This window comes from Apium graveolens, chromosome 8 (assembly GCF_009905375.1).
Source record: "Apium graveolens cultivar Ventura chromosome 8, ASM990537v1, whole genome shotgun sequence".
Classification (NCBI taxonomy): Eukaryota; Viridiplantae; Streptophyta; class Magnoliopsida; order Apiales; family Apiaceae; genus Apium; species Apium graveolens.
This window is the reverse complement of record NC_133654.1, coordinates 29,119,165-29,131,471: the sequence shown is the minus strand read 5'-3', so window position 1 is coordinate 29,131,471 and position 12,307 is coordinate 29,119,165.

Here is a 12,307-nt window from a genome sequence, read left to right as displayed (position 1 = left end):
CAAATGAAATGTGGATGGTAACCAGTGGTATCGTTCTTGTCTTCAATATCACCGCGTATATTCCTTTTTAATTCCTAAAAAAATGTATGAACTTCTTTTCTTAATTCTTTATGATGATATCAAAAAAGGAAGATATTCCATTCCTTTCAAATTTATTTGCTTCCCTCAAGTTTTGCTTTCTGATTGGGACAAACAGTGTTATGGTGAGACACTTTATCAGAATGACGAAGAGTCGGGTGGGACGCCACCTAATCATGTGTTGTATGCCATATGGTATGAAAGACTGGCCATCTTAAGTACCAATGTGGTTGTCTCATTCATATTCAAATCTCTGTTTCTCCTTTCTTTTCAACTCTATTTTGTTGGACTTTGAATCCTTCTAGTCGTCTCGTTGTACTGTTGTTCTTTGCAAGAGGTTTTAAGTAGAAATCAACGTATCCTGAATCAAGTGGACGAAGTTTTATCTACCTCTTACGCATGGAAAGGAAACACGGGTACATGACGAAGATTGCAAATCACTATCCCCAGTGAAGGGTCCACTAAGAGTCAAGGGAATCTACTCCGATAAGGAATACGTCTCCAAGAACGATAGTTTATGAATTGTCTGTGAAATAGGTTATTCAGAATACGTATGCGGTGACGTGAATGATAATGGTGAATACCTTAAGCGTTAAAGTATTAAAAGATGTGAGAGAAACTTAATTGTTTATCTCTCAAGGTTTTGTTGATAAGATGAATTACCCTGTTGAGTTGATAAGATTGTGATTGAAGGACTAGCAAGTCAAGAATGTGTAGTTGTTAAATAAGTAAGTACCAATGGTGAAATTGAGATTCTTGGCAATAAGTTGGGTAGAATTGATATCCTGGAAGATAAGAGGATTTGATATTATTCTAAGGAATGGATTGACTACTAAAGCGTGATGTCCAGACAGACCATCGTGATGAAAAGATAATTCTAAGGATGCCAAATGAGAAGGTGAGGAGATTCAGAAGATAAAAGAAGGTAACGAATTTGTTAATAATGATAACGATGATCAAGATATGAGCAATGGAGATTATGGAATACATAAAAGTCGGAAGCAAACAAAGTCTGAAGATTTTATAGTAATTAAAGAGCTTTAAAATATGTTTTTGGATGAGTTATCAACATTTCCTTCAGATATAGAAATTTAGTTCGTGACTGACTTAGCACCTGAAATGAAGCCAGTGTCCAAGGCCCCGCATAGAATGACGCCAGTTAAAGTGAAGGAGTTAGCAAAGTAAATGCAAGAAATGCTAGAAGAAGAAGCGAATAGACCTAGTGTACCTCATAAGGTGCACCGGAATTAAATGTTAATAAGAAAAATGGAAGTATGTGATTATGCGTCGACTAGCGAGAGCTCAACAAGTTTACTATCAAAAGCAAGTATCTGTTACCTCAACCCAATGATTTGTTTGATCAAACAGAAGAAGCAAAGTATTTTCTAAAATTGATTTAAGATTTGGGTGTTACCAATTAGAGACTGAACCTATGGACATAATCTTTAAGAAATATCTGGATGAGTTGTAATTATGTTACTTAAAGTTAACGGAGGACCGCGCAAAGCATTTAATGACAACTGAGGAGTCAGAAAAGAAAGAAGTTGTATGTAAAGTTAACAAGGTGAATTTTTTTTTTGATGATAGAAAGCATAAGTAATCAGTAAGAAGTAGACCAAAGGAGAACCAGTAGAAATTAAAGTTACTATGAATAAAGAAAGACTAAAAGCACCAACAAAGGTAAGAAGTTTTACCATGGACCGATTATTATTAAAAATTTGTGTACGATTTCTTGAAAGTTGCAATACCTTTGACGAAGCTAACCAGGAAAAGCAAGAAGTTGTATAAAATGGAAAAAGATGAACAAAGTTTTGCGAAGATAAAGTAAAGAATGGTTACAACACCTTCTTTATCACTTTGAAAGTATCAAGGAAATTTGGTAGTTATAGTGATACTTCTCATAAGGGAATAGGATGTGTGTTGATGCAACACAATAAAATTATTGTATGTGTATCCAGACAACCGAAACTTCATGAGCAAAAGTATCCTACTCATAAATTGGGACTAGTAGAAATAATATTCGTTTTGAAAGATTGGGGAAACATGATATGTATGGAGAAAGGTGTAAAATCTATATGGGCCATAAGTGTTTGAAATATGTATTCACGAGGAAAAGCAAAGGTAGAGGCAAGCAATAAGCAAAAAGGAGAGAACGAACATAGAAACTATACCAGAATAATTATCTATGGAATTTTAGAAGTTGGAATTGAAAGTTAGAGTTTATAGTCCAAAAAGAACAAGGATGGATAGTATGACCTTTCAATCAAATTTGTTAAGGGAAAGATAAGGAGATGTCAAGAGAAATAATGGATCATGATGTTAGCATTTAATAAGAGGAAATTTATGCGCCCAGAAGAACGATCACGATATCTCCAGGTTTTCTTCCAGCACTTGGATGCTACAAGTAGGAGAATTAAGAAATGAGATCCCATAGGAAATTCACAATATAAAGTATTTAATTTATTGAAGAAATGTCAAGATATACAAAAATTAAAAGAAAAATAGTAACAACCAGGTATAAGAAGGAAATTTCGAGATGGATCAGGAAGTGTTTGATATGTCAAAGAATTAAGGCGAAGTATTGGAAGCCTAGTAGATAGGAAAGATCCAGGGAGTGGTTTTACGAGAAATGAATCATGAAGGTTATCAATGATGTTTATGGAGAAAAGGAATGAAATTATGAGATTATGTACTGATTATCGGGAATATAACAAAACGATGAATAAGAAAAAGTGAGACCCTATAAAGAATTGATTACTTATGAGACCTAATTCAAGAAGTGTGTTATGTATTGAGAATTAACTTAAGATCTGACCTGAATACATAACAGAGATTACGATTAAAATAAGTTATGAGTATTGCAAGCTCCGGTGATGTTATGTGAAATAACAAGTGTATCAGTTGTCTATAAGGAATTAAGGAACATGTTGTATAAGGAGTACTCAGATAAGTGAATTATATTTATTGATAACATCTTCAGCTGTTCAGGAAACTATACGTTGAGTCTTCAAGAATGAAATTTTGACTAAGATTAATAAAAGATTTTGAATTGATCCACGAACAACTACCTAAGCAAAGCTGTAGGGTAACATATGCACTATGCCGACAGAGAAGATTGGATGTAATTAAGACCACCGAGGAGTTAATAGACGAATAGGAAAGAGTGGAATCTGAAGTTTAAATACTTAAAGGTGATAATACGTGGATATACGAGACTACTTTTCAGCCTTAACTGATGGAAAAGAGTAAGAGATGTTCAAATGTTTAGAAATCAAGTTAAAAATGAGCACTGCCTATCATCCTTAAACAGAAAGTCAAAGTACGAAAGTGATTCAGGAACTGTAAGATATATTGAGAGATTAAGTTTTTAAGAAAACATTGGAATGATTAATTATCATCGATGTCAGCTTTGGAATGCTACTTTACCAAGCTTCATGTGAACGCGAGAGTAGGTCCCCATTTTTATTGAGATAAAGTGAGAGAAAAGAAGTTGTTAAATTCTAAGTTAATTCGACACATCAAGAGTGTAGTGCTATTAGTTGAAGCAGCTCGGAGTAGACAAAGAAAGAAGACAAAATTGTATTGAGAGAAAGTATGAGTATAGAAATAGGACCAGTAGTGTTAGTAAAAGTGTTGTCTTGAAAGAGATTGGATAAGTTTGAGTAGAAGGGACAAGCTAAGTCCTAAAATTAGTGAACCATTCGAGGTATTGATAAATATAGATAAAGTTGTTCATAAATGATATGACCGTCACACCCGTGTGTACACCTAATATATTTTACTTGTCAATGTTTAAGTAATAAGTATTGGGTTTGAATTAAGTGATTGATCAGGAGCCAATGGGGCTCTTGTCCAAGTTGTTCTGCATATAGTGATCAATCCAAATTCTTGATCGTCAAAGGCAAGTCCTTGGAAATGAGTACATACTTATTATGAGTACGTTTGAACCCTCGAGTAGAAGGGTCTACTTAGAAATTAGAGTCAGATTTGCTTGACAAATATCCTCACTTGTGTAACTAGACCAGATTCTGAGGATAGAATCTTTTTAAGGGGGGAAGGATATAACGACTCGTGTAATCTTTTTGAATTATTTAGTTATGCAATTATGGAAATTATTAAATAAATAAAATATGTATGTTGGTTTTGACCGCTATGTGTTGTTTGATTATTATCCATATGTGATTTATAGTGTACCGGGTTGTCCGCGCGATTAATTATGGGATCGTATTGAATTGTTTTCACTTTCAAAAGTGGATTTAGTTCAAATTTATTTGCATAAATATTGGGAATATTTCTAAAATTGTTTTTATAATTTTATAATTACAGTAATTATTTTTAGGATTTTATAAAATTGAGAAATCAATATTTCATTAATTATTTATCTCTAATTGATTTTCTGAGTATGTTTAATGGTAAAATCCATATTTAATTCTAAAATTCTTCAAAAATTATAAAACTCATATTTATTTAAGTTTCGAATATTTCGAGAATTTTAAAATTATTTTGGAAATTTTCAGGATAAATTTCACCCGCACGTTGTTTCGGTTATTTGTTAAAAGCAGGTATAAAGTGCGCTTTAAAAATTATTTTAAAATTACGAAGATTGCATTTTCATTTACTTCAGGATATTTCTAATATTTTAAGACTATTTCGCGATTTTTAGAATTTATTTTAAGAATAGCTCGGTTCGTTAATCGTGAAATGCGGGTACGAGTTGCGTTTCAAAAAAATGCTTTAAAAATTATGAAAACCTTATTTTATTAATTTCGGGATATTTATAAAATTTTAAAAATATTTTGGGAATTTTAAAGGGAGTTTTGGAAATTTTTTGACGTATTTTCACGCGCACCTTGGTTCGTTAAATTACGAATTTCGGGACGGATTTATGCTTGCAGGACACGTGCTGGGTTCTTATTTTTGCTGCGTGTCCTTTAATACTTAAAACCTGGCATCAGCACAGTTGTTTAGGTTTTATTTCTTTTTTTTTTATTTGGGGGAGACCTTAACATCAATCTCTCTTCCTATCTCTCTCAATCTCCTTCCTTGCTCTCTATCTCTTCCCCTGTTTTTCTGTTGCTTCACCATGCATTTTCGGTGAGCCACCTTCTCCTATTTCCCTTATATCCTCGCTTGTATCTTCTTTCCCCGTCGCTGTTCTTTTCCGGCGAGACGCCGCCGCCGCGTTGTTGCGGTGAGCTCCGACCGGCTGGTGTCTGGTTACCTTGGCTCCATGTTGTGCTGTTATGAACTTGTTTATCCCTGTATATATCCGTGATCATGCGTACAATTGTGTATGTGTTTATGCGGGTTGTGTGTGTGCGTTTTGTGTGATGTTGTTGTGACCGGCGCATGTTCTTGTGTGTCTGTCTGTGATAATCCAGTGCTTGGCTGTGCTACTGTGTTGTTCTAATCGATTTAAGTTTTATTATTTTGTTTTGCAGGAATTGATTGAGTAACTTTCATGAAATAATAAATAATTTCGAGCGGGAATTAATAATAATCGGTGGAAATTTGTGATGGAAACCCGACGAATACGGGCACCCGCGAATTTTCGCCGCCGTCGGCGATGAGCCTCGGCGAGCCGACGGTGGACTATAATGATCATATTCTGAGTCCTAAATTAGTAAATGAAAATAAAATGTGAATTAAATGAAAAGTGCGAATGATAATTAATAATAGTATTAAATTGGTGCTCGGGAATTTATGAATATTGGTTGTGGTGACTGGGTTGTGATTTGTTGTTATTGACGTCGATAATGTTTCGACGGGTAGTCTGATAAACAAAGGGAACGCTGCCCGATTTTCGGGAAATCGAACTACGAAAATACGGGAATGTACCCGGGGATTATCGGGACGTCGAGAGAGTATAAGTATATACATAAACGTAAGTTTTATACAAAACCTGAATTGTACATTGTAGTGGAACATTTTGCCAAAACCAATAACCCTAATTTCATACGATAACAAGTATACGTACTTTCTGAAAACAAACACCGAATCGATTTTCGAGAATGTGAAACCTAACTGTTGCCTGTATTGCAATACTGTATGTGTTACGAGTCGGATTAAAATATCGTTGGGTAAGAATTAGTATCGAGGATATGTCAAGCATACCTAGACGTCTAACATAGGGTATTTCGACCCTGTAGGTTATAGTCAGGAACCTGAAAGTGGACGATGGACTAAAGATAACATAGTGGTCAGTCGACGAGCTCAGTAGAGTTTCAACAGAAAGACCTGAGTGTCGAAGTCGAATCTAATGGGATCTAGTGGTTGGACGTTAGAGCCTGAACAACAAAGTCGGCTCAGAGTTGATCAGTAATAGTTGTAAAGGCTTGTAAGCAAGTATTTATGAACTTTTCTTCAAAATACATCGCAAATATTTTCGAACTGTTTCATAACATGTCGTTAGTATTCAAAATAACTCTTGTTTTATATTGCATGTGCTTTAAATTATTTACCCTTGAACCCTGAATTTTCTTGATCTTGAGCCGTAAGCCTTATTTTTTGAAAACTATCCTTTGTTGATCCTCAGATACCAAATCACACAGATATGATACTACTCCCCAAATGTTTAACTACCAAACACCAGACACTGGAAGAAAATTGTTTGAAAATATATAAACTTTTATACTCCAACCATTCTTTATAACATCAAAGAATTATACCTTGAAAAATCAGCATTCGTCTAGCACCTGATCAATTTACAAACTGAAAATCGTTTCCTACACATACCCTGATATACCCTTGAGATATCCATGAGTTTCCTTATGTTTATATTCAAGTGTTTAACTATCGTTGATTATGATCCTGTTTTATCGAATTATACTGTTTATCATATTGAACAACTTTAGGATTGGATAATTTTTATATATGTGGACCAGATTCGTGGTCAGACCATACCAATGGTCAAGTCAAGCCAATGAGTGCCTTGGATCCAGTAATTAGAGTAGTGATGTGTGCTTGCTCGGGGTTAGTACGTGACTGATCAGCAGCCTAACCTTGGTTTTTAAAGCTTAAAATGAATATCCAATTCTAATGATTAGTTTAAAAGAAACTTGATTCATCTGAATCATCTCACTTGATCATTGTTTAACCTCAATTATCGTTATTATGACTTATTGAGCTAGTTAGCTCACTCTTGCGAATCTTTTTATGTATTCTACAGTTAAAAAGGGATACGGTTGATAGCGAGGTTTCCCAATTCAATGTGCGAGCTAGGATTCCAGATTGAGTTGGATCGAGCTAGTAGAAGCTTATGGAGGTAGTGAGATAGTAAGATTGTAAGAAAAATTTTATTATCAGTTGTAAGTTAAATTAGTTGGGATTTGGTACGTTGTAATAAAAATTAAGGTTGTGGCTTGTTTTCATACTTAAACCTATTGCGATCCATGGTTATATAGAGCTGGGTCATTTCAATTAATATTTCGTATACAGGTTGAGATATTGTGTTTGTGTTGTGGACCCCAAACTTCTGACCCGGGTTTGGAGGGCGCCACAGAAATTATAGCGATTGATAATTTTGAAACGTAGATCTCGAAATTAGCTTTCCAACCATTACTCATAATAGATTTTTGAGCAAACGGTTAATTTTATATGATTTTCGCAAGTTCGAGCTTATAATAACACTTTTCCACTTAAAAATCAATTTAAAATACAAAGACCACCAAATAAATCCTTTCATCATTTTTTAAAAAGTCTCTAGGACTACTATGAAGATAACAAAACAAATCCCATATTTTTATCTTACTCGAATAATTTTATAAAAATGCGCGAAGGTTAAATAAACCTTTATTTAAATCAAATAATTCCTTTAAATTCATAAAAAATGTCACAGAGCACATAGTCATGCACACAGACAAGAAATCACACATATACGATCACATAACGACTCAGGTCTGATCATAGATTTTATCCCTCTTTAATCTTTATCCTTTTCTACGCGTACCGGGTCACGTTCAGCCTGACGGCCCGACGCTCAGCGTTTCGATTACGCTTCTCATTATCATTACCATTCGACACGTCACTTAGGACGAAATACTTTATTTAAACACTCATTTCATTCAATCACACATAATTCACATTTTATATTCTTTAACTCCTTATTAGGACGGGTTCCGTTCTACCTGACGGCCCGGCGACACAGCTTAACTCCTAAGCTGACTCTTTAAATTGGAACATTTTTATTTACGCTCCTATATTCTAATATACAGAAAAGACAATTAATCAGCACTTAGTCACATAATTATAATCACATCACATAAAGCATACTTTATTGACTTAATTACTTCATAAAATTCTCAGTCGTCACAATCTACCCTGCTTAAAAGGATTCTGTCCCCAGAATCTAATCTAAGCAAATAGATGGGGATACTTTTCTTTCATTTCGCTTTCTAATTCCCAAGTCGATTCTTTAACTAATGGATTTCTCCACAACACTCTAACTAGAGGTACAACTTTATTTCTAAGCGTCCTCTCTTTTCGGTCCAAAATTCGAACTAGCTGTTCCATATAGGACAAATCTGGTTGGATTCCACTGGTTCCAACTCGATCACATGGCTCGCATCAGCATTATACTTTTTCAGAAGAGATACATGAAATACATTATACAGATGTTGCATTGGCGGAGGTAGCGCCAACTCATATGCCACTTTCCCAACTCGACGCAATACTTCAAATGGTCCAATATACCTAGGACTCAACTTTCCTTTCTTTCCGAATTGGGTTAAACCTTTCCAAGGAGATATCTTTAATAAGACTTTGTCTCCGGTTTCGAATTGCACATCTTTACATTCTTGATTTGCGTTCTTTGCTAATCGATCTTGAGCTGCAATTAATCTCTTTCGAATCATTTCGACCTTTTCCTTCGTTTGTTGAACTAGCTCTGGGCCAATTAATTTGTGCTCACCAACTTCGTCCCAATAAGTAGGGGACCTACACTTTCTTCCATACAACGCTTCATAAGGCGGCATGCCAATACTCGCGTGATAACTGTTGTTGTAGGAAAACTCAATTAAGGGCAAATGATCGTCCCAATTTCCTTTGAAATCTATTGCACAGGTTCGCAACATTTCTTCAATTGTCTGACTTGTCCTTTCACTTTGTCTGTCTGTCTGCGGATGATATGCCGTACTCATTTTCAACTTAGTTCCCAAATGATCATGGAATTGTCGCCAAAATCTCGAGTTAAACCGTAGATCTCTATCAGACACGATAGATACAGGAACTCCATGACGCATCACGATCTCATCCAAATACAATTTGACCATCTTTTCCAACGAAAACCTTTCATTTATCGGCAAGAAATGTGCTGACTTGGTCAACCGATCGATTACCACCCAAATCGCATCATGATTTGACTTGGTTTTAGGTAATCCTACCACGAAATCCATCGCTATATGCTCCCATTTCCATTCGGGTATATCCAGTGGCTGAAGTAATCCGCTCGGCCTTTGATGTTCCGCTTTGACTCTTTGACATGTGTAACATTTACTTATCCATTCCGCAATTTTCTTTTTCATGTTTGGCCACCAATAACTTTCTTTTAAATCCTGGTACATTTTCGTACTTCCAGGGTGAATTGAAAATCTCGAGTTATGCGCTTCCTGCAAAATCTCGTGCTTTAATTCCACGATATTAGGTATCCAAATACGTGAGTTAACGGTATATTCCATTTCCATCCTTTTGAGCTTTAATTTCTTCTCTCTTCAACTTATCCTTTTCGCGATTGATTACTTGCTCTTGACAGCATCGAATCTTTTCCAAAATTTCAGGTTGAAATGACATTGCATATATAGCTTCACCTCCAAATTCTGGAGTCTGCACCTCTATTTCCATCTTTTTAAAATCTTTAATCAATTCTTCCGATGACGTTAACATATTCAACCTTTCCTTGCGACTTAAAGCATCGGCTACCATATTTGCCTTTCCAGGATGATAGTTTATCGCACAATCATAATCTTTGATTAATTCTAACCACCTTCTTTATCGCATATTCAATTCTTTCTGAGTAAAGATATACTTTAAACTCTTATGATCCGTATAAATCTCGCACTTTTCCCCGTACAAATAATGCCTCCAAATCTTAAGGGCAAACACGATTGCTGCCAATTCCAAATCATGCGTTGGATACTTTTGCTCGTGCAGCTTGAGTTGCCTTGACGCATATGCTATTACCTTCCCGTGTTGCATTAACACACATCCAAGTCCTTTATATGAAGCATCACTGAATATCACAAATTCCCCTTTTTCATCTGGTAATACCAACACTGTGGCGGTTACCAGCCTCTTTTATAACTCTTGAAAACTATCCTCGCAACTTTCTGTCCATACAAACTTCTCATTCTTTCTTGTCAACTTTGATAATGGAACAACAATCTTAGAAAAATCTTGCACAAATCTCCTGTAATATCCGGCTAATCCCAGAAAACTTCTGACTTTCGTAGGAGTCTTGGGTCTTTCCCAATTCATTACAGCTTCTATCTTGGCTGGGTCCACTTTGATTGCTTCTTTATTAACTACATGACCAAGAAATTGCACTTCCTTTAGCCAAAATTCGCACTTTGAAAACTTAGCATACAGCTTCTCTTTTCTCAGAATTTCCAAGGAAATCCTCAAATGCTTCTTATGATCTTCTTCCGTCTTGGAGTAAATCAGTATATCGTCGACAAACACAATAACAAACTTATCCAAATATTGCTTGAACACTCGGTTCATAAGATCCATAAATACGGCTGGCGCATTCGTCAAGCCAAATGCCATTACCAAAAACTCATAGTGTCCATATCTCGTTCGGAACGCTGTCTTGGGTATATCTTCCGCTTTGATCATTAATTGATGATACCCAGATCTTAAATCAATCTTTGAGAAACACGAAGCTCCTTTTAACTGGTCAAACAAGTCATCGATCCGCGGTAGAGGGTACTTATTCTTAATCGTCAACTTATTCAGTTCACGGTAATCAATACACAACCTCATGATTCCATCCTTTTTCTTTACAAACAACACCGGTGCGCCCCACGGGGATACACTCGGTCGGATCACTCCTTTGTCCAACAATTTTGCAACTGAGCTGCCAATTCCTTCATCTCGACCAGTGCCATGCGATAGGGAGCTTTTGATACTGGTTCCGTTCCAGGAGCCAAATCAATCGTAAACTCGATTTCTCTGTCTGGAGGTAGTCCAGGCAATTCATCTGGAAACACATCCGGAAAATCTCTTACTACCGGAATATCCTCGATCTTCATAGATTCTTTCTCCACATCCACGACATGAGCCATATAGACTTCGCATCCTTGACGTATTAATTTTCTCGCCTCAATAGCCGTTAGAAATTTCTTCTCTTGCCTTTTTCCTTTAAATATCACCTCTTCACCATCCTTGGTTCTTAACTTCACCTTTTTACTTTTACATTCTATTTGCGCTTCATGGTTTGACAACCAATCCATTCCCAGTATAACCTCAAATTCTCCTAACTTAAAGGGAATTAAGTCAGCAAAAAAGTGCCGACCTTCTATAGTCACCTCACAATCGGGAAATCTTGCTAGCAATAACTTTCTCTTGATTTGCTACCTCTATAATCAAATTAGGTTCTAGAGGGTACGCAACACAATTTAACTTATCAAGAATACTTTTAGAGATAAAAGATCTAGTTGCTCCAGAATCCATCAAAACTTTTACTTCTACTGAGTTAATAACAAGCATACCTGCTACCACGTCCACATCTTGCACCGCATCTTTCATCGACATGTTAAAGGTTCTAGCTCTGGGTTGAACTGATGGTGCTGGGAGAGACGGCGGTCCAGCAATCCTGAGAACATTAGCCTTCTGAACAGGCTCTTTACAATTCCTGGCCATATGGCCCACTTTACGACACTTGAAACAAGCCAAATCAGGCTTTCTCGCTCCACTTGGGCATTCTGAAGAGTAATTCCCCTTTTGGTTGCACATAAAACATGTTACATCCAACTTATTACACCTTCCCGGGTGTCTCTTTCCATAATTCCTGCATTCTTGAATCTGGGGTTTGCTATCCTTCCCTGATTGTCCTGCTTTCTGGAAACGGTTCTTCTGAGCTCCGTTACCAGGTTTAAACTTCTGGAACTTTTGGTCCGACCTCCACCATTCTTTCCAAACCTTCCTCTAAACTTTGAGCTCCCTTGCTCTTGCTCAGAGCTTTCAAATTTCCTTTTTCTTCCTTCATTTTCTCTTCTTGCAGCTTCTCGCTCAC